The following is a 25,065-nucleotide window of genomic DNA, read 5'->3' on the forward strand; positions in this document are numbered from 1 at the left end:
GAAGTTCCGGATTTGGCAGATAGTGAATTTAATCCGCTGCATTTGAGTGAAAATTTATAGGTGCGCCTATTCACCCCCCTCTAGGCGACATCACGGTCCTTTCACTTAGCCTTGCATAGTTACGGTAGAAGACGAGAGGTGGAAAGGGCACCACCACTCGCGAGTTATAGGATGTTTGATTAATTCTACATTCCTAGTTATTGATGAATAAAATATGAGCAACTATGAATGATGATTCGGACTTGAGCAAGAATGGTAGGGCCATGATGGAAAGGAGTCCAAATAGTTAGTCTTGCTTGAGTTGGTTAAGGACCGTCTCTTTGGTCGCCGGTCTCTTGATCATTTTTCCGTACAAACCACTTGCTTAATAATGGGACGGTAAGCCAATTAGCATGAGTCACACCTTGCCTTGATCGGATTCGGTGCGAGTCGTGATGGAGTGTGATCGGCGGTTCCGGTGCACTTGTCCTTCCCGACCGTTCGCTCATAGCCGATTGTGTTTATGTGAAAGGTTGGGGGCATGAATTAACACCTATCCTTGGTCGTGGGTATGGTCGTTGGTGTAACACCCCTGTGCTAATCGTGATGCTAATTATGTGCTTAACCCGCGAATTATGGACTTAAGCTCATCATTAGCGTTAATAGAGTTCGCGTGGTAAACATCAATTTAGCTGTGTTCGAGCTTGTTTTTCTCAATGATCCGAGCTTCAAATCAACTTTCACCCAAAAGCAAAGTTGTAGATCTTCTCTTCCTCTACAACTTTTATTTTGGCCAAATTTCATATTCCCATACGAAATTTGGAGTTTTGGATGGTCAAAGTTGGGTAAAAATTCATAGAAACTCCACTGTGCTTCCTCTGTTCCTTCACTGTGCGCTCACCGCGCCCATACCGGCGTTTGGCCGCCGACGAGCCCCTCCACGCGTCGCGTCGACGAACCTCACCCGTCGTGCTCACACGTCCGTCCTTATCCACATGGAGTCATGTCCGTTTTCGCCATCCCCTTCCTTCCACGCGCTCATGCCGAGCCAAGCTCGAGCTCAGTGCCACCGCCGGCGTCCTCGCTGGCCATCCTCACCACCCCCGCTCGATTCTCCGCGCCCCAAGCCGCACAACGTCGCCCTCCACCTCCTCCGCCCCATCCCGTGCCCGTTCGTGCAGTTTCCCCGGGCCGAATCGGCCCTGCGCCACCGGCCGCCATTGCCGTCTCCGTCAAAGCTTCGCCCTCGCCGTCGACGACCCCCTTCCGGCCCTCCTCCGCTCAAATCAAGCCTTTGGTGAGCTTACCCGCGCCGCTCTCATACTTCCCGACCCCGTCCCCCTCCTCCTCCTGCGCGGGCGCCGCCGGAACGCGGCCATGCCGCCGCCGGCCGGCTCGCCTATCGCCACCGCCATCGCGGGCCGCGCTCAAGCGGCCCTGCGCCGCGCCACCACGCGTGTCGGGTCCGCCCGCCCCCACTGGCCGTCGCGCCGCCCCGCTCCGCTGCCACCTAGCCCAACGGCCGCCAGGTTGCTGCACCACCGCCGTGGCCGCCATGGGCGCTGCTGCACCGCCCTGAGCTGCCCCGCATGCCCCTACGCCTCCCCGCGGGCGCCCCCGCTCCGCTGGTCCGCTCTGACCGCGGTCCAGCCAGGCCGCGCCCTGACTGGCCGCCGCCGGCGGGAGGGAGCCGCGCGGCCGCCGAGCCTAGCCACGGCCATGGCCTTGGCGCGCGTGCGAGGCAGAGCAGGGGAGCCCCCCTCTCTCTCTCTTTATTTCGCTGACGGGTGGGGCCCACTGCTCCAATTAGTGGTAGTGTTGTTTTTCTTTTTGTTTGTTTGAGTGGAAGTTTGGTAATTTGTAGAAAAATACAGAAAAATCATAAAAATACAAACTAAATTTTGTTAGTTTTCTTAAATCAAGATCTTCAGAGGAAAAATACTCATGCTTGGGAAATATCACTTTTGCCCCTGCTAAAATTTCAAGTTGTGTTTAAGATATTTTAATTAATACCAGTTGATCTATTGCTCTAAAAATTTTAAAATTTGCGCAGTGGCTTACTCCTTGCATGTGTAATCCACTGTAGAAATTTCATGTACTGGTGTTGTTGTAAGGATCACCGGGGTGTCCGACTCTAGAGGGAGAGGGGGTGAATAGGGTCGCTAATCGCTTTTTGTCCTAGGGCTCAAACTACTTGCATAAGATAAACCTAACACGTCCTACACATGCTAGTTATGACTAAGGTTTATCTATGCTACTCTCAACTTACCACTAAAAACTTGCAACCTATAGCCAATCCTAATCAAACTAACTAGGAAAGTAAAGGCATGCAAGATAGAGTAAATGCGGAAGCGTAATATGATAAGTAAAGAGGTAAGTGCAAGAGGGATGCAAACTCCCGAGTAGACACGGTCATGTAACGTGGTTCGGCACAAACGCCTACGTCCACGGGACACCGAGGCTCTTCCGATCACGTCTTGCACTACGCCACCAAGGCGATGCCGGCAAGCAAAGGCAAGTGCCCACAAGACACTAAGTCTCGTGCACCGCCACCGTCTCTCTCGGTCACCCGGCCGAAATCCACTACGGAACTTCTCCACCAAGGAGGGGGCCTCCTTCTCCCCCGCACAAAGTGTCGTTGCCACTCCACACCAAGACGGAGGGTCACACGATGGATCACAAGTTGCTTGCCACAGCAAGGCTTCTCTCAAGGGAGCTCTCGCAAGAACTAATCCCTATTACAAGCACTAAGCACTCTCACAAGTGTGCTTAAGCCTATATGATGTACAATGAAGCTCTAGGATGGTTGGAGATGATCTTTTACTCTTGTATGCTTGTATGGTCTCCAGCACTCTCAAATGAGCCGTGGGGTGGCATATATATAGCCTACACACCCCAAACTAGCCGTTGGAAAAAGGCTGACAAAAACTGCTATCATCGGTTAAACCGATGCTCCCATTTTTGTCATCATCGGTTTAACCGGTGAGTGCATTTTCCAACTATCTGTTATACTTCAACGGCTACTTCAATCGACCGACGTAATCAACATGTGAATGTAATATAAACATCGGTTTAACCGGTGAGTGTAGTTGCTGAAAAACTAACTCTCTGGACAACTGCACCGACGTTCACCAATATCTAATCGTCGGTTTAACCGGTGTATAGAATTTCCTCTGTCTTCATTTGTCAATGCACCGACGTATGCAATTTCTTTAGCATCGGTTAATCCGGTGTAAAACCCTAGCCCGCAGACCTTCTCTGTGATTGCACCGGTGAGTTCATTTTGCCCTACGTCGGTTTAACCAATGATAGCGGAACCCCCGTAGGGGCGGCCCTTCGGGCCTTGCTACGCCTCTCTTCTCTTTGTCATCACTTGAACCTAAAAGCCTGAGAATAGTCATCTTAACAATCACATTAGTCCAAGTGTTATGTGTGTCATCAATCGCCAAAACATTATATTGAAATATGGCATGAGAGGCCATTTTCGCTACAATCTCCCCCTTTTTGGTGATTGATGACAACACAACCAAAGCAAGGAAGATGAATTGCAAGGATATGACTTGGTCTTCTTCTTCCCTTGTCCAATCTTTCTTGATCAATTGATACCAAATGTAGGGTTAATTGCAATGTGCATCATCTTGATATCAAAGGATTGAGTGTATTACCAAATGAACTAAGGGGGTGTGACTACAACAAATAGCACTTGTAAAGCATGTTAGTCAAAAAAACACAAGCTATAGAGTTAGCTCCCCCTAAATGTGTGCATTAGTGTTTGAATCACTTTAAACAAATGTATGCATTTGTAATTCACATAATGGGGATCAATCTCTACAACTTGAAAACATGACACAAAATGAATACCAAAAAAAAAATTGGATTGATACCGATTGTAGACTTTGGTATCTTCTTTCTAAAATATGTGTCATGGAGAAGCAACGGTTTTTCACCCATGTAGGTTGCACTAGATAAGAAGTTAGTACCAAAACAACCTACCATATGATATTTCTTGCTCATTACCTCATATGTAGGGGCGGGGAATTTGGGTCACTAATCTTTAATCCACAACTTGGCTTTAATTCAAAAACTTTGCATGATGCATCCCTACTCATGCATCCAAACCTTGTCAAGCCTCCAAATTCCCCGTGACTTGGATGCTTACCACCATCCAATGATGGCTTGGCCTCCCCCTAAAACCATGATTCCCTCTTTGATTCTCCCTCATGACTTGGTTCACTTAGGTATTTCTCCCCCTTTGGGATATGCTTCCTCTCCTTGAGAAAATACCTTGCTTTGATCCACATTTCTCCCTCTTTGGAATCAAATCACTTAAAAGGTCTTGCTCCTAAAGAGGTCTTGCAAAACAATATAGCTCAAAAGAAGATTAGTGGCCTAGGGAGTTAGTTTCATGACTCATGATCCAATTGTATGATATCAATGAAGATACCAATTGAGAATTTACTATGGTGGATCACAAAATCACGAAACTAGCATGACATGAGCTAAGCTTTCCACAAGTATGTGCACAAAATGATAATATGAAAATCAAGTGCACAACTAGATGTTATAACTAGGAAGCTTAGTTCATATCATGCATGGAAGTAGCTCTAAAAAGGATAAGAAATTGACAATTATACCAATTTGAATGAGTTTAGAACCTAGCATACCTCCGGGGGAACAACTTAGTTTACCATGCATGTACCAATTGAAAGTGACTTGCAACCAATTTGAAAGTCTTTGAAAGAAGAGTACTTGGTACACCAAGGTTACGCAAATGTATGAGCACATAGCCTTATGAACTTAGATATGAGCATTTTAAGTTCAATAAAGCATGGCTCAAAATGCATGAAAGTACAAATTATCTAATCACTCTTATAGAGTTATTTGTTCACATTGATCGTGAATAACATTCTCTTAGAGTGTTAACTCCACGTGAGACTACAAAAGATAAACTAGCAAACACATTAGTCTCAAAATCACAAGCTATAAAGTGAACTCCCCCTAAATGTGTGCATTTAGTGTTTGAATCACCAAGCAAATGTATGCATATTGATTTTGACACAATTAGGAAGTTTACCCTATAGCTTGTGTTCATGGTACATATATGAAATACATACCTCATGAAGTCCGTGTACCATTAAAGGTAACCTTGTGTAGCTTTCTACACACTTATCAAACCATGTAGGTTGCTCATGGGTTAGAGTCATGGCACAAGCAACCCATCATATATGACACTAGGAGATGCAAAACAAGCAAACATTCTAGCAAAAGCAATGGAGCTACATGATGCTTGAATTGAAATCTAGCTACCATTACCTTATGAGGGACTTGGGTAACAAATGTCCAAGTTGTGAGCTTAGCTTGTTTTGGCTTGAACCTTCACTTTAACTTGTAAGCTAAGCATCCAAATCCCCCGTTGCACTTGTTTGGTGCTTAAGTCTTAGGAACCCAAACCTTTTGAGAGCCATCCATGGTATGAATAATATCCTTGGGCACCCAAATAGGTCGGTTCCATCCATATGTTCTCCACCCCTTGACATGAGCCACCACCTTGCCATTCTTCTTCTTTTCAAGTATGTAGTGGTTGCTCTTTTGCTTGTTCTTGTGGGTGGGCTTGGTGTACATGTAGGACGCCTTCAAGTATGGAGATGTGTTTTTCTTGATCTCCTTAGCCTTCTTGTTCTTGTTCAAGTTCTTGGGCTTGCTATTTTCTTTGCCCTCTTTCTCCTTGCATTGGTAGGACTTGTGGCCTTCTTTGTGACACTTGAAGCAAGTCACGGTTTCTCCCTTCTCAAGCTTCTTCACGCACGCGGAGGTGTTATCTTGAGAAGGTTGGACTTGCTCTTGAGTGTACTTTCCTTTGAGCCGCCTCAAGTCCGTCATTAGCATTTCTACCTCTTGTTTAAGCTCATCATTTTCCTTAGCAATGAGATCATCACATGTTTCTACAATCACATTCTCATTGCAAGGGGTTAGATCACAAGAGGTAGACGCATCTACCTTGTCAAAAGAGATAGCACAAGGAATATTGCAAGGAAATGATTTATCCGATGATGATTAACTTTTAGACTCAAGACTCTCATATTTCATTTTAAGTTCTTTATGCTCATTGTCTAACAAATTGAATTTGTTTAGCCAGTTCTCATATCTTGAGACAAATGAAGCATGAAGTTTTTCTTTACTCTTGAGAGCTTTGATTTCTTCATTTTGTTTAGTGAGATATTCTTGTTGATTATGGAGGAGTGTCATCATCTCACAAATTTCATTGGTTTCAACATCGGATTCATCATTGGAGGAGTCATCACTTACATCGTTATTACCTAGTGCCATAAGACACATGGGAGGTGGTGATAATCTCCGAGGACGATGGGTGGTGGAGCTCTTGGAATTTTTCTTGTGACTTGAGCTTTCACCACTTTTCTTGGGCTTGTGGATGGCGGAGAGAGCTTGGGCTCTTGACTCGTTCTTTTTCTTCGCCATCTTCTCCATCCCAACCGCACTTCCTCTAATGAGTGTTTTGTACCCAAGCTCATAGAGCTTATGTACATGCTCGGCAATCTTGCAGTGATGGTATAGCACGATCCTTGGATATTCTTCATCACTTGAACTTGATTCATCATCACTATCTTCCTCATCCTCTTCTTCTTGTTCACTTGAGCTTGATGAGTCTTGTCGCCTTGGTTGGTGCTTGCATGAGTGCTTGGCGGCGAGACTCTTTTTGCTTGAAGAGGAGGTGGACTCTTGCTCTTTCTTCTTTGTCATCCGCATACTATATTCATGGGCAATGATTTGATTGATGACTTGGTTGGGTGTAAGCTTGACCAAGTCTTCCTTTTGCAAGAGTGTGTTGATGATGTCATAATCGGGCTTGCGAAGGCTTCAGAGAATCTTGCGATTGATTTCTTCATCTTTCACTTGATTGAGACCTAAGGCATTAATTTCATTGACAAGAGTATTTAATCGTGAGTACATATCATGAGCATTTTCATTTGGAAGTTGCTTAAAGCTACTAAGCTCATCGCCGAGAATATGATATTTTTGATTGGCAACATCCTTTGTGCCCTCATGATTCTCGACAATTTGCTTCCATAGCTTATGAGCATTTTCATTAGCAAAAACACGATTAAACACACTATCACATAGAGAAGACAATAGAATTGATTTTGCAATGGCATCATATTGTCTCTCGGCCTTATTCTCATTTTTCATGCCTACTTCGGTGACACGCCAAACATCAAGCCCACGGGCTTGGAGATGTGCTTGCATAAGCACTTTCCATCATGGAAAACCCGTGCCATCGAAAAACGGAGCCCTATCGGTACTCATCCCTTCCCCGGACATAATACTCACTCGACGGTGAAGTCGACGGGTCTCTTACGAGCTTTCTCACAAATTTACCAATAGAATTGGCTAATCCTCGTAAGAGGTGTGAGACCAAGCTCTGATACCAATTGTAAGGATCACCGGGGTGTCCGACCCTAGAGGGGGAGGGGGTGAATAGGGTCGCTAATCGCTTTTTGTCCTAGGGCTCAAACTACTTGCATAAGATAAACCTAACACGTCCTACACATGCTAGTTATGACTAAGGTTTATCTATGCTACTTTCTACTTACCACTAAAAACTTGCAACATATAGCCAATCCTAATCAAACTAACTAGGAAAGTAAAGACATGCAAGATAGAGTAAATGCAGAAGCGTAATACGATAAGTAAAGAGGTAAGTGCAAGAGGGATGCAAACTCCCGAGTAGATACGGTCATGTAACGTGGTTCGGCACAAACGCCTACGTCCACGGGACACCGAGGCTCTTCCGATCACGTCTTGCACTACGCCACCAAGGCGATGCCGGCAAGCAAAGGCAAGTGCCCACAAGACACTAAGTCTCGTGCACCGCCACCGTCTCTCTCAGTCACCCGGCCGAAATCCACTACGGAGCTTCTCCACCAAGGAGGGGGCCTCCTTTTCCCCCGCACAAAGTGTCGTTGCCACTCCACACCAAGACGGAGGGTCACACGACGGATCACAAGTTGCTTGCCACAGCAAGGCTTCTCTCAAGGGAGCTCTCGCAAGAACTAATCCCTATTACAAGCACTAAGCACTCTCACAAGTGTGCTTAAGCCTATGTGATGTACAATGAAGCTCTAGGATGGTTGGAGATGATCTTTTACTCTTGTATGCTTGTATGGTCTCCAGCACTCTCAAATGAGCCGTGGGGTGGCATATATATAGCCTACACACCCCAAACTAGCCGTTGGAAAAAGGCTGACAAAAACTGCTATCATCGGTTAAACCGATGCTCCCATTTTTGTCATCATCGGTTTAACCGGTGAGTGCATTTTCCAACTATCTGTTATACTTCAACGGCTACTTCAATCGACTGACGTAATCAACCGGTGAATGTAATATAAACGTCGGTTTAACCGGTGAGTGTAGTTGCTGAAAAACTAACTCTCTGGACAACTGCACCGACGTTCACCAATATCTAATCGTCGGTTTAACCGGTGTATAGAATTTCCTTTGTCTTCATCTGTCAATGCACCGACGTATGCAATTTCTTTAGCGTCGGTTAATCCGGTGTAAAACCCTAGCCCGCAGACCTTCTCTGTGATTGCACCGGTGAGTTCATTTTGCCCTACGTTGGTTTAACCAATGATAGCGGAACCGCCGTAGGGGCGGCCCTTCGGGCCTTGCTACGCCGCTCTTCTCTTTGTCATCACTTGAACCTAAAAGCCTGAGAATAGTCATCTTAACAATCACATTAGTCCAAGTGTTGTGTGTGTCATCAATCGCCAAAACATTATATTGAAATATGGCATGAGAGGCCATTTTCGCTACAGTTGTACACTTTTGTGTAAATCTATTTAAGTTTTGTTTACCTTGCTAGAGTTAAATAAATATTTTCAGTCATCAATAAATGTTGGAGAATTTATGTGGCATGCTTTATCAAAATCATGTTATGCTGATAAATTCTTGTGGCTTGATCATATCTGCAAGTTAGGTGCTTGCTTTTTAATTTGTTCCTAGCTAGGCTCTTTTCTTTTATAATTGTTGTAATTAATTCTTTCATGCATGTGTTCTTGTAACAAAACAAGCCCCTGGTTAATTTGATCCATGTTGTTCTAGGGTTGTAATTAATACTTCGAAGCAAGTTTAGTAACTTTTGCTTGATAGGAAACACTTCAGGCTAAAATACTTTTGGACCAGGAATTCATCTCAGCACTGAACCATCCCTTTTGAACCATAGTTAGGACTGTTGTTATCCGTTTTATCCATGCATTCTTGTATGTTTACTGCATTGCCTTGCATCATTTCATGAGTCTCATGCATGGCATATTTTAATCGTATAGACGTGGAAACTGAAGTCGCATATGAGCTGATTGCCGAGCCGGTCCAGGAGCCTTCCGCAGAAGAACCGCAACTAGGAGAAGTCGTTGATCAAGCTCCCAAAGAAGCCACTAACCCTGCTGACCTGCAAGGCAAGCCCCGGAGCATATCCCTTATTTTAATTACTCCATGTTATATTTAAAGTATTGTGCATTTACGTTCAAGGAATTGATTGGAACCATAGATGCATAATCTTGAATACCCAGTGTCTTTACTAGTGCAGTTATCGCTAGCACCGCTATGCTTAAGTAAACTCGGTAGAAGGCGGGTGATTTCCTGTCACCCGCGAGATATAGGGTTGTTACTTCAGGCAGTGTTATGAGAAATAATGCATGAGAAGGGAATTGGAGACCGGGCGGAGGGAAAGTGGGACATGATTATGGATTAAAAGAGAGTTGAGTCTCCGCCTGTGTCGATTGAGGACCGTTCCGTTGTTGGCCCTTTGACTGAGGATTGAACAGTACTAACCACGTGCCGGAAGTAGGAGTTAGTCGAAACCGGTAAGCTAATTACCTAAATTGCGTCGGAATCTGAGTCTCGACCTGCGGTGCTGGGTAGGGTTGACGGATGGTGAAGTGGCCCACGGGTTCACCGGGTGTTCGCACGTGCGGGGCTCATCATCCGGGTGTTTGCGGGCTTGATTCAGACTTCGGGGTAATTATGGGAACAGTTGCGTGATGTGACTCGACGGGGTCGCTCTGGGCGTGTGAGTTAGGTCCACCTTGCAAGATTAAATTGGATCGATTCGCCGTGACTCGCGGATATGAGAGCCTTGGTCAATGCGTCGCATCGTAGTAAGGATTGAAAGAACAGAAAGATGAAAGGTGGATGTATGGTTATGTTCTGGAAAAGATAATATGAACAACCATGTGTGTATTAGCTGTTCAGGCAAATCTAGTGTTACTTATCAAACTAATTGGAGCTAAAATATTGACAGTAAGGATCCAGTACTAGTGGCTTTTCAGCAAAAGAACTCCAGAGCCAAAAGCCGTGCATATTTAGGAGTCGGCTAAGTATATACCAATAGTCGGGTAAGCCTTGCTGAGTATTAGAGTACTCAGGGTTTGGTTGTAACCTTTCTGAGCAGGCTGTATGCCAGAAGACTTCGAGGAAATCGGTGCGTCCTGGATTGGTCAGCCTCTTCCTCCAGGTTGGACGGTCGAGTGGGTTCCGCCTTCTCCGTGAAGTGCAGGCAGGTGAGCCTCACATCAGTGGGCAAGATGTGAAGCTCTTCTTTGTGATCGACGTTATCTACCATACTGTATTTTGAAGTTTGTTTCAAACTGATCATATTTTCCGCTGCGTTTGAACTCTGTATACGAAATGTAACCCTGGCTTGTAAAACTTTATTGTAAATTAATTTGGAGACCTTTTGTTTAATTCTGGTTGTAAGTTAAGTTTGAAAACTTTTGTTGCTTGTAATCACCTGTGCTCGTCTTTTGGCGAGAGTTCCCGTGTAATCGATCCTGGTTATAGCATGCAGTCTGGGTGTACTGGTGAAGTGCAGTATCAGAGGATTAAGTTAAATGGTTATTTAGTGCACTTGATCGGTATTATTTGGACTGTTTTGTGACAGTTGGTCTTGCCCTCGTGTGGGAAAAGTTGTACACCCCTGCAGGGTCTTTAATCTATTGCAATAGCCGCGCTCTCGGACAGTGAGCATGCTTTTTGAGGTTCACCCCCATTGTAGAGTTTCGTGATGGAGTTCATGGAAGATTGATCTCAAGTTATATATGATCACTTTACTTATGCAATTGTATTGACGAATGACATAGAGATTATAGATGCTTTGTCTTTTGCTTATTATAACTTGATCAAAGTTCAATGCTTTTATGCAAAAATTGTAACTCTTGACCTATTCTTGCTACTAACCAAATGCATTCTCCTTGAGGTTGGGCTATATACCCATGTCGGATAAGTCCTACGAGTACCCTTTGTACTCATGGTGCTATCGTTAAAGTTGTTGCAGGTGATACGCAGCCGAAGGCTGTGTTTGGCTATTTCTACCCCGCGGACGGAGGTGCGGGTGATGAGTAGATGGCCGGTGGCTACGAGAAGGGCACTATCGGCATATAGTGTTACCTTCTATTTTGCGTATGCATGGAGTGCGTGTAGTAGAACATTTCCGCCGCAAACTCTGAAAACTTAATGAAATGTACTTTGAACCTCTTTGTAATATAGACTTGTGTGTGGATATGCTTATGTAATGGTATTATTGTTGTGCTAGTGGAGTGTGTTTAAATTCTGGGCGGTGCTCATGACACATTCCAAGAACTACCTGGATTAGTTCTTTCTAGTTGGGATTAACTTGGGCCAGGGGCGAAGCCACGTTCATGGTGCCTGGTGAACTGGCACCAGGGTAAAAACGATTTTTCCACTGTTACCACTAGATTTTTCTAATGCTTAGAATATAATGCTAAGCAGTGCACCAGGGTTGTTTGAGCTCTAGCTTCGCCCTTGACTTGGGCTGGTTCCTCACGTTGCACCGGCTAGCCAGGTTTCTTTGAAATGCGCCAGGTCAGGTTTCTTCGAAAGCTAAACCCCGCTATGCTGCGCCAGGTCAGGTTTCTTTGAAAGCTTAACGGAAACAGATCGAACCATGGATTGTTCTGTTCGGATGCATGGCTAGTCCTGCTGCTAGCTGCCCTGCCACTGAAGTAGCATGAGGGATAGCCACCGCGCACGAAAGCACAGGCGCGTGCACCCCACGCATGAGACCCTGAGCAGACTAGCCGTCGTCCCAGCTTGCTGGCATCTCATCGAAGGAGGCTCAGATGCTGCAGTTCGATTGGCGTGTCCTAGTCATCACCCAAGAAGGGAAACGCTGTAACCGATCGCCTCTGTGCATGTTTGGTCCGTAACCTCGGCTTATAAGCAGCTTGAAGTGGCAAAATCTGTTGCTCGATCTGAGGTCACGGCGAACATGTGCGTGCAGAACGAATGTGGAGTTCGTGGACTGTGTGTGGCCACGTCAGAACGACACGGATAGATAACCACTTGAGGTCTTGAGCAAGCACGCCTGACCTGAGGCAAGCTCGCCACCATGAACGTCCCAGGACGCAGGAGCTCGGGGACAGAGTAGAAGTACTTGTTTGTACGCAACCAATGCGCTAACCACTTTGCCCCCAGTTGATGACAGGCCAGGAGGGGAGGAGCAGCGCTGATGTTGGGCCCCTCTGAGTCGTGCGTTTTGGTTGGGTACTTAGTTAAGGGTGTGTGTCGTTGTTTTCTGTCTATGGCTCACCTGGGTGAAACAATGGCTCTCTTCACTCAAATTTCTCAGCCATCTATTATCTTATTATTTGGCCAACAAACGGAGTCTCCACATTTGCTCTCAAGACCTAGAAATTCCCACGTTAATCGGAGAAAAATAGAAAAATAAAAATTACCCACCACTGCCATTACGATAAAAGTAGACTAAAATACCCCTATGCCTAATTAAAAATCACTCACCAATGTCATTATGAAAAATTAAATATAAAATATCAATTAGCTATATATCAGTTACAAACATATACTATTAATAAAAACTAAAGCTAACAATAATCAATCAAAATAAAATAAAAATAAGAATAATTATTTGCATAATATTATTAAAGCTCAACAAATCAAATTATTATTACAGAAGATCATATTTGAATTATTTTAACCAATAATAAGACATAATTTACGATAATGAACAGGTGATGAATGGTAAAAAAATAGTATAATCTTTAAGTAAGGATACAACGACATGCGATTTTTTGAATTTTCAATACTAGCCGCGCAAATGCGCGGGCTGTACGCCTAGTTAGACCTAAATGGAGGTTTCAGATTCATCCACCTTCTCTTCACCTTATCACTTCCACCTTCTTCTTCCCCTGGCTCCTTGCGTCGGCCCGCCCCTTGCTCGCCGCTATCGCCCAGCCCCGCTGCCACCCCTCCGGCGCGAGCGGGCTAGGGTTCCTACTGCCGCCACTTCCCGCCGCCGTCGCCCCCGCCCAACCATCGTCCTCCACCACCGGGGCTGGCCTGCCGCCGCAAGGCCCTCCATTTAATTAAGACCGGCGGTGAGCAGCATCCCCCCTAGCAACCCCAAACTCTAATCCTAACCCGAACCCTAGCCTCGCCAGGGTTGGAGAAGAAGGTGTAGATGAGGAAGAAGAAAATTCGAGTGAGGAGAGCCTCCAAATCACTGGGGTGAGTTTAGTTTTCCCTTTTATGTTTCCTGATGATGTGTGTCTTAGGGTCTATTTGGGAGCACTTCACTCCACTTTTTAGTTCTACTCCATAAAGAAATGTCCAAACAGATCTAGATGCTCCACTCCACTCTATAAAAAACTAGCTCCATTCCGCCATTGAGGTGCTTCACCGATTCTTGGAGCTCGAGAGAAGTTGGTGGAGTTAAAAAAATTACCCACCATGTCACCAATTATAAAAGAAAACATTTTGTTGCTTCTTCCCCGCCGCGGTCAACTCCTCGGGGTTCCCCATGGCCACGCCGCCCCCAGCCGGACTCGCGCTGAGCCGCCGCCAACCTCGGGTCGCGCGCCACCGCCATCGTCGGGATTGCGCCACTGCCCGTCACGAGATCTTGCTGCCTCCCCGCCGCTCATGGCCCCACCACTCCCTTAGTCGGGATCCCGTCGCCGCCATCGCCACCCAGAGTCGCGCCGCCGCCATCCTCGGGTCGCGCTGCCCATCGGCCTCGCCCCCCGTCTTCCTCCTTGTGAGCCAATACGGCGCGGCGGTATGGGTGGAGGAGAAAGAAGACTTCCTCCCTTGCCACTCTATGACAGTATGGGCCCCAAGGGTTGGTGGCAGTGCAGTGGAGCCAAATAGGATGGGGAAAAAATGATGGAGTGGAGCTAGAAGGTTGAGTGGATTTTCTGGAGTGGAAGACTTTTTTTAGGTGGAGTGCTGTTAGGCCCTTAACTGAATTTAGGGTCTATTTGGATGCATTAAAATAGGAATGCTAAAGTTTAGCTCTAGATGTGCTAATAGGACTAAACTTAGGCTAATGAGAGTTAATCTCGAGATAATGGACTCTAACAATCAATTACTATCAATTAGAGTAGCAATTAGCTCATGTTTATTTCTCCTATTTGGCATGCAAATAAGTGGGCTAAAGTTTAGCATCTTAATTTGATCCAAAGATCCCCGTTAGCCCTAATATTGTTTGGTCTGATTGTGCTAGTGGCCTGACCGACTGAGGCATAGGGCCCTTGATGTTGAATTCTAAAAAGAATTTCCTGCCCATTTAGCAGTTCCTCAATAACCAATTCCAACACCAACACTACCCTATAACCATTTCAGCCTATAAGGAAGCACTCCAGCAGCTCAAAGCTGCTAATACAATCTATTCTAAACTCCATTTCAACATCGTAATAATTCAAACTTTTGCAATTCAACCGCGCACAAATCAACAGCATTTCAAATACATAATTCAAATTCCAAGCACAACATGCTCCAAATGCACTAAATAATCCTAAACATGAAGAAACATTGCGAAATCAAATTACCTATACAATGAAGATTGGGAAAAATTTATCATATCAGATTAGTGCCAACATCTTTTGAGCGTAATAGGATAGAATCGCTGTTGTTCGATCAAGAAGAAAAGGAGTTTAAAATACGGTTAGCAACAGCGTCAGGAGTCAGGACCTCGTCATCGTTACATGACATAAAACCAGTCCAACAGCTGGACACAAAAGAAGCTATGCATGATTATTTTCCAACATCAGGTTTGGTTAGTTTGTCGCCTCATTGCGTGTGGTGCCTAATCTTTCCGTCATTTTTTTTTGTGTTCATCCACCGTGACAGGCTGACCGGGCAAACATCACACACATTGCGTGAGTTGTGTACTTGTGTTTGTGCCTCTATATATAACAAGGCCGTGACGCCCCCTCACCACACGTCCACACGATCCTGAATCCCGACTCCCGAGAACCCCCCCTGTTCGACGCGCCGGCCCCACCCGCTCCAGCACGGCCACGTCCCCACCTCAAAACCGGACCACGCCCTGCCCGTGTACACCTGTCCCCTTCCCTTCTCCCGCCACGGCTCGCCGTCGTGATGGCGACGCCGCGCCTACTGGATAACGTGAAGCTGACGGCGGGCCCCGCCCCGGCTCCGGGAGCCGCGGCAAGCGGAGGAGCGCGTACCTCGTGGAGTACGCGCCGGCGTGGGGCTCCGCCGCGACGCGCGGCCGCCGCGCGGCGATGGAGGACGCGAGGGCCGCCGTGCCGCGCTTCGCCGAGGTGCCGGTGCGGATGCTCGCCGGCGCGCGGGAGCTGGACGCGCACGGGATCGGCGCCGGCGCCGGTGCTGCCCTTGCACCTGTTCGGCGTGTACGACGGGCACGGCGGCTCCGAGGTCGGTCGGTCGGGCGTCGCCATGCATTCTTAACTCGAGCGGAGGCAACGGCAACCTTTTTTTTTTTTCTCCCACTCTATTCATCACCTCACCGGCCGTCATGCTCCGGCGTTGTTCGTGCATGTGGCGAACTACTGCCGGGACAGGATGCACGTCGTGTTGAAGGAGGCGCTGGGCCGAGCCGCGTGGGCCGCCGGGCTAGAGGAATCGGGGGACCTGCTGGACATCGCGGAGCTCTGGGAGAAGGTTTTCAGCGGTTGCTTCCAGAGGGTAGACGACGAGGTGTCGGGGCAGGCCAGCAGGTTCTCCAGCGGCGTCGGTAGCGAGGCCCAGTGCAAGCCTGTTGCCGCCGGCGACGTCGGCTCCACCGCCGCCGTGGCGGTCGTCTGCTCCTCTCATATCATCGTCGCCAACTGCGGAGACTCGCGCGTGGTGCTCAGCCGCGGGAAGGAGCCCGTGGCTCTGTCCGACGATCACAAAGTACAGTCGACACCCAGTGTGTTCAGTCAGGCCGCGTTCAGTAATGGCGAACCCTGTCTTACATGCTTTGATTTTTTTTTTTGGAAATAAGGAGCTTACAAGCTTTGTTGGTTCGTTCAGCCCGACAGGGAAGATGAGCGCGCAAGGATTGAGGCTGCAGGAGGGAGGGTCATCGACTGGAATGGTCATCGAGTCTCCGGTGTACTTGCAATGTCACGGTCAGTCAGCGCGCAAGGTGAGTCAGTAAAAACCACTTTCCGTCGTCTTCTTTATATAATAACCTGTACTGCTATTGACATGTGCACATATATTTGAATTAAACCTCTGTCACATTTCGTGATCATGGTTCTTTTCCTTTTCCTGTTGCAACTAGTGTTATACTATTAGGATCGACTAGAACATAGACAAGTGAGGATCTCTTTCTCTTTTCTTGATCTGAGTACGAGAAGTTTCTAGATCTACATAAGTACACAGAGAGATAGAGGACCTTCAGTGCCTACAGAGGAGCTTGAGCTGGCCATCTCGGGTTCGTTGATAGAGATCCGCTCAAAGGCGGTGACGAGTGACGCAGCGAGGTCGATGCCGGCGCGACGGCGTCGAGGACGGTGGCAGCGACGGCGGGACGGAGCTGGCGGCGGCGATGGTGGAACTTCCCGCTGATCTAGCGCCCCCTAGTAGATCGGCTTAGGGTTTCTGTGGGTGAGGGTGTAGGCGGCGTGGTGAACCTTGTACCGAGTGCCCCGGCCCCTCACCCCCTTTTATTTTGCGCTGTACAGCGGGGCCCACCAACCATTAAGGGTTGGGCGCCCCCGATCAGGGCGCGGATTAAGGGCCTAATAGGCCGTTGGGCCTATTAGGAAGGAGATCAATCCAACATTCTCCCCCTTGATCTCACTTTTTACTTTAATTTTATACTTTAACTTGAAACTTTTTCCTTTAGTTGTTCCATCACAAATTAATGAATAGAGCATGCTTTATCGTCACGGTCCAAGACCGATAGACTCAACAGCTATCACACACATCACTGTTTTGAAACAAATTCTTTATCTTTTGGGCCCTTTTATTCTCCAGAAATCACAGGCTTTCCCTTAAACCCATGCCGGCTATGTGTTCCATGAACACATTGGGTGGTAAGCCTTTAGTGAGCGGATCCGCAAGCATTTTCTTTGTGCTTATATGCTCGAGTGTAATAGAGTGATTCTGGATTTTCTCCTTCACAACATAAAACTTTATGTCAATGTGTTTGGCAGCACCACTTGACTTATTGTTATGAGCATAAAACACTACTGGTTCATTGTCGCAGTACATTCTGAGTGGTCTTTGAATGCTGTCTACCACTCTTAAACCGGGTATAAATTTCTTTAACCATTCAACTTGCCCCGAAGCCTCATAACATGCCACAAATTCAGCGTACATCGTTGATGATGCAGTGACGCTTTGTTTGGAGCTTTTCCACGATATAGCTCCCCCTACGAGTGTGAACACATAACCGGACGTGGACTTTCGGTCATCGATGTCCTCCGCAAAATCCGCATCTGAGTACCCTTCTATCTCTAGGGAATCGGATTTTCTGTATGTTAGCATGAGGCCTTTTGTGCCTTGCACATAACGTAAAACTTTCTTTACCATGATCCAGTGTGCCTGTCCTGGATTACTTTGATATCTGCCAAGTATCCCGGTAACAAATTGTAAGTCAGGGCGTGTACAAACTTGAGCATATTGTAGGCTTCCGACAGCTGAAGCATATGGAACCACTTTCATTTGATCGATCTCATACTGGTTCCTGGGACATTGAAATTTCCCAAATCTATCGCCCTTGACTATTGGAGCAGGTGAAGGCTTGCACATATGCATACTGTACTTCTTTAGAACCTTTTCTAAGTATGCCTTTTGTGATAGTCCTAATACCCCCTTTGTTCTATCTCGGTGAATTTCAATTCCCAAAACAAATGAAGCTTCACCGAGATCTTTCATATCAAAGTTTGAAGACAAGAATTTCTTTGTCTCCAGTAGCAGACCAACATCGCTACTAGCAAGTAGAATGTCATTCACATACAGGATTAGAAAAATAAATTTTCCACTTCTGAACTTTGCATAAATGCAATTGTCCTCCTCATTTTCTTTAAACCAGAATTTCCTTATGGTTTCATCAAATTTTAAATACCACTGTCTAGAGGCTTGCTTTAATCCATAAATGGATTTCTTTAAGCGACATCCCATATGTTCTTTTCATTTCACAACAAAACCTTTCGGTTGTGCCATGTAAACATTTTCATACAGTTCCCCGTTAAGGAATGCCGTCTTTACATCCATCTGATGTAACTCTAAGTCATAATGTGCCACCAATGCCATTATAATCCTGAAGGAATCTTTACACGAAACCGGAGAAAAGGTTTCGTTATAGTCTATCCCTTCCCTTTGCGTAAACCTTTTTGCCACAAGTCGTGCTTTGAACCTTTCTACACTCCCTTTGGAGTCATGTTTTATCTTGTAGACCCATTTACAGCCTACTGTTTTGGCTCCTTTAGGAATTTCCTCTAAGTCCCAAACACCATTGGAACTCATTGATTTCATCTCATCCTTCATAGCTTCCAGCCATTTAGATGAGTGAACACTTCTCATGGCTTCTTCATATGAAGTGGGATCACCCTCCATATAAACCTCTTCTGTATTATAAACTTCATAGTCGCTAGAAATGGCCGACCTTCTTTCTCTTTGTGACCTTCTAAGGGCTACTGCTTGTGGCACATTCTGTGCCTCAACTTCTGGCACATTTTTCATAGGGGGCTGTAGCTCCTCATCCTCATGTCCAACCGCGGGTTCAGGCGGTTCCTGGATGACAAGCTCCAAACCTTCGCTCACTGTAGGTATGGGTGGAGTTGCGACAGATGTTGACACCGTAATATTTGGAATAGTTGGCGCAGCAACAACCGAAGAAGGTACTGGCATCACTATTTCAGGAACTTTTGGTGCAGCATCAACAGGTAGTGAGAAAAATGGCTCTTGAATCATAGGAGTAGGCACATACACCCGCTTTTTCTCAAGGTCAATTTCTCTAGGTACCATTCTCCCCTTGATCATTTCATTTTCTAGAAAGACAACATGTCTCGTTTCTACAAACTTTGTATGTCTGTCTGGACAGTAGAAAAGAAAACCTTTCGACTTTTCAGGATAACCGATAAAATGGCAGCTTACAGTTTTGGGATCCAATTTTCCAATACTTTGATTAAACACTTTAGCCTCAGCTGGGCTCCCCCAGACCCGAAGGTGAGTCAGTGAGGGTTGTCTTCCTGTCCATAGCTCATACAGTGTTTTGGGCACCGATTTGCTTGGCACTCTGTTGAGAATATAGATGGCGGTTTTTAACGCCTCCATCCACAGACTCAATGGCAGTGTGGAATAACTCATCATACTACGCACCATATCCATCAGTGTACGGTTGCGCCTTTCAGCTACTCCATCTTGCTGAGGCTCCCCTGGTGTGGAATATTGGGCAACTATTCCATTTTCCTGTAAAAATCTTGTAAAAGGTCCAGGAACTTGACCATTAGGGGTATGTCGACCGTAGTACTCCCTTCCACGGTCTGATCTTACTATTTTAATTCTTTTGTCAAGCTGATTTTCAACCTCAGCTTTGAATATTTTAAATTTATCGAATGTCTTAGATCTTTCTTTAATTGGATAAATGTAACCATAGCGGGAGTAATCGTCTGTGAATGTTATGAACGAATCATAGCCATCTACACTTTTCACAGGAAACGGGCCACATATATCAGTGTGGATTATTTCTAATGTTCCTGCACTTCGTTTGGCACCCTTTTTAATTTGATTTACAAATTTTCCTTTAATGCATTCAACGTATTGTTCAAGATCAGAGAACTCTAGCTGAGGAAGAATTTCACTCTTCACTAATCTTTCAATTCTCCCCCTCGAAATATGGCCTAAACGACAGTGCCATAATTTCGATGAAGTATTTTGAGTTCTCTTTCTTTTCTTTGTTTCTTTCTCTGACAAGGATTCATTTACATTCACATCACATACAGAATGCACTTTATCACGCATAGATAATAAATAAAGATCATTGTAAAGGAAAGCATCACCAATACAATTATTATCAAACCATAGTTCACATTTGCCATTCGCAAAATGACAACCAAAACCATATGTGTCTAAGCGTGATACACTGATCAAGTTTCTTTGAAGCGAAAGAACAAATAAAACATCTTTTAATACAAGCATGAAACCATTAACTATCTCGAGGGAGACATCGCTAACAGCTTCCACATCTGCTTGTACTCCGTTCGCGACTTTAATGTGTCTTTCGCTTCTTAGCGTAGTCCTTGTCGAACGGAATCCCTGTAAAGAATTTGCAACATGCACAGTTGCACTAGAATCAATCCACCAAGTAGATTTAGAAAACTGTATATACAGGGATTCATTAACAAATGAAATTACATTCTCACCATTCTTTGTCATTATCATCTTTAAGTAGCCAGGACAATCTGCTTTACGATGCCCCTTGTCATGGCAGTGGAAGCACTCATCTTGAGCTGGAGGGCGTTGTTGCTGATACTTCTGTAGCATTGGGGCTTTTGTCTTTGGACCTCGGGGAAGAAGCAGCATGGAAGGGCCTTTTCTTGTTATTATGCACAAAATTGATAGACCCACCATTCTGTTTCTTGAGTCTATCTTCCTCTTGCGCACACATGCCAATTGCCTTTTCCATATACCATTTCTCTGGCTGTGAGTTATAGTTTACAACGAACGCTGCAAACTCTTTTGGCAGAGAGGCGAACACCAGGTGCACCATAAACTCTTCCTTGAGATCCAAGTTCATTGTTTTGAGATTGGAGTTCAAGGAGCACATCCCCATGATATGATCTCTTATAGTACCGTTATTGCCATAGTACCTCTTTGTTACCAACTGCTCTATGATCTATGTGGCATAAGTCTTTGAAGAACCAGTAAACTGGTTCTTGATCTTTTCAAGGTACTCTGCAGCTGAATCACACTCTCCAATTGAACCCAAAATGTTAGGATCAATTGTGTTCTTTATCACTGTCACACATTTCTTGTTGGCATTATTCCACTTTATCTTTTGGAGATCATAAGCCATCTTCAAAGGAGCATAGTCCCTTTCCTTTTCCTACCACTCAGCATTAGTGTCAGATTCCCCTCTCACTGGAGCCGGTGGCTCAGTGGGCTTTGGAGTGGTGATTATCTCATCCACCTCTTCACAGACGAAAGCAAGATCAACCTTCTTGATCCATTCGCCATAGTTGTCTCCTTTTAGAGTTGGGATGTGATTGATGAATCCCATCAAGTTCTTCCCCGCTGAAAATTTCAAAAAATAGTGAGAACATAATAACAACAATTGCATGTAATAATTCCAACGTTGGTCAAAATAGAACATACAACTGTTTATGCAATTAAATCTATATCACCGTTGGGCAGAAATAGAAATAAATGCACAAGAACTATACCAAAAATTATAATACTGCTATTAACAACATTGGTCAGAAAATAACAATATCATAATTCACTTCTCAAGAAAACTCTTTAAACATGCTCTTAAATTTAATTCTCGTTGGTTCGAATTAAATTAAAGAGCAATAAATTCAATCTTTGCAGCGGAAACATGTAAAACACATTTATTCAGAAACAATATGACTGTACAACTTTACTTTTCTCTAAACAAATTATCTCGTTGGTTCAAATTTGAATAGAGATCAAAACTATTCACAAAATAATAAGAAAATGCTTCTGAATAAAGATGAAATTCGTAAGGTAATCGTGACTGTGCTCGCGGCCCAAACGGCCTTTCGGCCCGGATCTGGGCGATCCGCGCCCGTCTAGGCCCGCGGCCCAACAGCCGACGGACGGGCTGCCAATTCAGCCCGCCGCGGCGCACGCCCTTCGCCCTCTTGGGCCGAAAGCCGGCCCAATCCGCACTGGGGCGATCTCAGCCGTCCACGCCGATCGGACGGCTGGACGGTGTTCTCGGAGGAGCAAAACCGGCTGGCGGCCGGTTCCCCAACCAAACCCTAATCAGTTTTCTCTCCTCCCCCGTTTATTTTGCGCACGGCCGGCGGCTCTCTGGGCGGAGGAGGAAATGACCGGCGCCGCCGTCACCCCCTTCGCCGGCGCGCGCGCTCTCCCGTGCGGGAGCGCGCCGCCGTCGAGCGGGTTGGCGGTGGAGCCCTTTCCGGAGCACCCGCACGCGCGGAGTCCGGCTCTGTGCCGCTCGCCGACGAGCGGCGGAGCGGGTCCATCCCATGCGCCGGCGTACAGGCGTCGCGGGTGCCCTTGATGTGCTGGCGACTAGAGCCTAGGTAAGCCTCGCCATCTCTGTTCTTTGACTAGGGTTAGGGTTTATCACTTTTTCGATCCATGACCGATTTGCCATTTCTGTTCTTGGTTTCTTTCGATTCGTCTTTGAATCATGCTTTCCCCTACTGGATCTATGCGCTAGCAAGGCAACTGATACCATTGTTATACTATTAGGATCGACTAGAACATAGATCAGTGAGGATTATTTCTAATGTTCCTGCACTTCGTTTGGCACCTTTTTTAATTTGCTTTACAAATTTTCTTTTAATGCATTCAACGCATTGTTCAAGATCAGAGAACTCTAGCTGAGGAAGAATTTCACTCTTCACTAATCCTAATAGTATAACAACTAGGTCATAGCTTTTTTTTTCTTGGAAAAATCCAATTTTCACCATCGAACTATCGCAACATAGGCCATCAAACTGTCAAAACCGGTCAAATTTGACCCTTAGGGTGGTTTTAAAGGTGGTTTTGTATTTTCTAAAAAAATTAAATAAATCTAATTAGATTTAAAAAAAATCAAAACTAATTCACTTTAAATCAGAAAAATATGAAACTAGTGCCAAAATTTTTCTATAAATGTAACCTATATATTATTGCTCTATTTGAATCTTAGTTATTAAAAATAATAGGCATAACTGTAAGTAGCCAAATATTATGAACATAAAAAAATTAGATCCGAATAGCTCACAAGTGATGTGACAATAGATAGGTTACATTTTTAGAAAACTTTTGATACCCATTTCATAATTTTTTGACTTAAAATGAATTACTTATAAATTTTTTAGTGTAAAACTGAATATTTTTAATTCTCACAAAATGGAAAACCACCTTCAAAACCATCATAAGGCCCAAATTTGACCGGTTTTGGTAGTTGGATGGCCTATGTTGTCCGGTTTCGTAGTTGAAAGTTGAAAATCGGACTTTTGCGATAGTTGGAGGGTGTAAACCGAACTTTTCCTTTTTTTCTCTCTCTCTTTAAACTATTTGTTGTGTATACCAGTTCACTTGAGTTGTGCGGAGAATAATTACGTGACATGGCTATTTGGCAATATGCACTTGTCATTCCTAATCAAGTCTTGGATGCTAATCTTAGCCATTTTTTCACTTAATCTGCTTTCCTCCGTCATGTTCTGCAGGTTCCCATCCTACTCTCCTAGAGATACGGATACGGATACGAGGCTTCTAGTGAACTTACTTTTTCTTGGGTTTGCTTTGGTAAATTGCTTTCGACAAAAAAAAAAGTGAAACTGAAAGCAATGCAGTTAATATTAGGGTGGAGCTTCACCTAAAAAATATTAGGGGTTGAGCGAATCAAAATGAAAATAAAAAAGTTAAATAAAAGATTTTATCCCCATCGAATTTTTAATCCTACATTAGTATCGAGTATTGACATGGCTTATACTGGTTTTTAGTTGTATTTGTTGACACATCTGGCTCCAATGGAACATTTCCACTACTATAATTTTGGCAGTTTTTTTTTTTCTTCAGTTCAACCATGGAAATTTTGTTATTGTCCTCTTTAGTTCAGCAAATTTTCTCTGGGCACTGGATAACATTATTTGTCTACCATCCATTACTAGTAACATCAACCGGATATTTTCGTCGCCTTGCAGGGGATGGATATGGAAAACCATTTCTCATTCCAACGCCAGAAGTCTAAGTTATCCCTCGGGCGAAAGACGATGACTGCCTCATTATAGCAAGCGATGGGCTGTGGGATGTCATCTCAAATGCGGAAGCATGCAGAGTTGCTCGCCTACAGATCCTTCGGTGGCACAGGAAAAAGAATGGTGTATGTTCTGACGAAGGCGGTGCGCCAACAATAAGCCATCCAGCTGCGCAAGCAGCTGCGGATTATCTTGTGAAGCTGGCTCTTATGAAAGGGAGCGCGGACAACATCACTGTCACTGTGATCGACCTGAAACTGCGGAAGAAGACCAAGGACAAGTCCATATGCTTCGTTTGATCAGCTGACCGTAATCTGACATTGGAGCCTCGGTTGCTAGTCTACAAGTGACAACTGTTGGAAGACAACTTTTCTGTTATTGGAGTGCCTCTGCTGCTTACTAGTCTACAATCATTACAAGACAACTTTCCTTTTATGGCTTTAAATAACTGTATCTACATATGTTTTCTTTTTCTAAAGGACGGCAAAAACGTTGCCGAATTGCCATAGTTTTATTAGAAGAAAAGATGAAACAGACCAGTTTTAAAGGGAAAACCACCAAAACCTTGCAACAATGAGGGATGGAAACTACTCAAACAAAACAAACCACAGACAACCAGCTCAATGGTTTGGTTAGTTGTCTATACGCTTTATACATGTAATTCCATTGGTTTGGCTATTCTTCTGTAGTTTCAGCCTTTCAGGCGGTTCAAATATTGTGATTCGCTTCATTATCTTAAAAAAATATTGTGATTCGCTTAAGGTTCAGAAACAGCCTTGTGAATGCAGTTGTTCACTCAAACTTGCATGTGTACGGTGCACCGGTAGAATTGTCTCCTAGTAATGTGTGCTCCACGACCATCAGGTCAACT

The 25,065-nt window shown here is 45.0% G+C and overlaps 1 pseudogene; it reads left to right on the plus strand.

Annotated features, from left to right (window-relative positions):
- The first annotated feature begins 1,356 nt into the window (after positions 1 to 1,356).
- On the plus strand, positions 1,357 to 24,829 carry LOC120674938 (annotated as a pseudogene).
- Positions 24,830 to 25,065: the final 236 nt, after the last annotated feature.

Source organism: Panicum virgatum, chromosome 5N (assembly GCF_016808335.1).
Source record: "Panicum virgatum strain AP13 chromosome 5N, P.virgatum_v5, whole genome shotgun sequence".
In the NCBI taxonomy this organism is placed as follows: Eukaryota; Viridiplantae; Streptophyta; class Magnoliopsida; order Poales; family Poaceae; genus Panicum; species Panicum virgatum.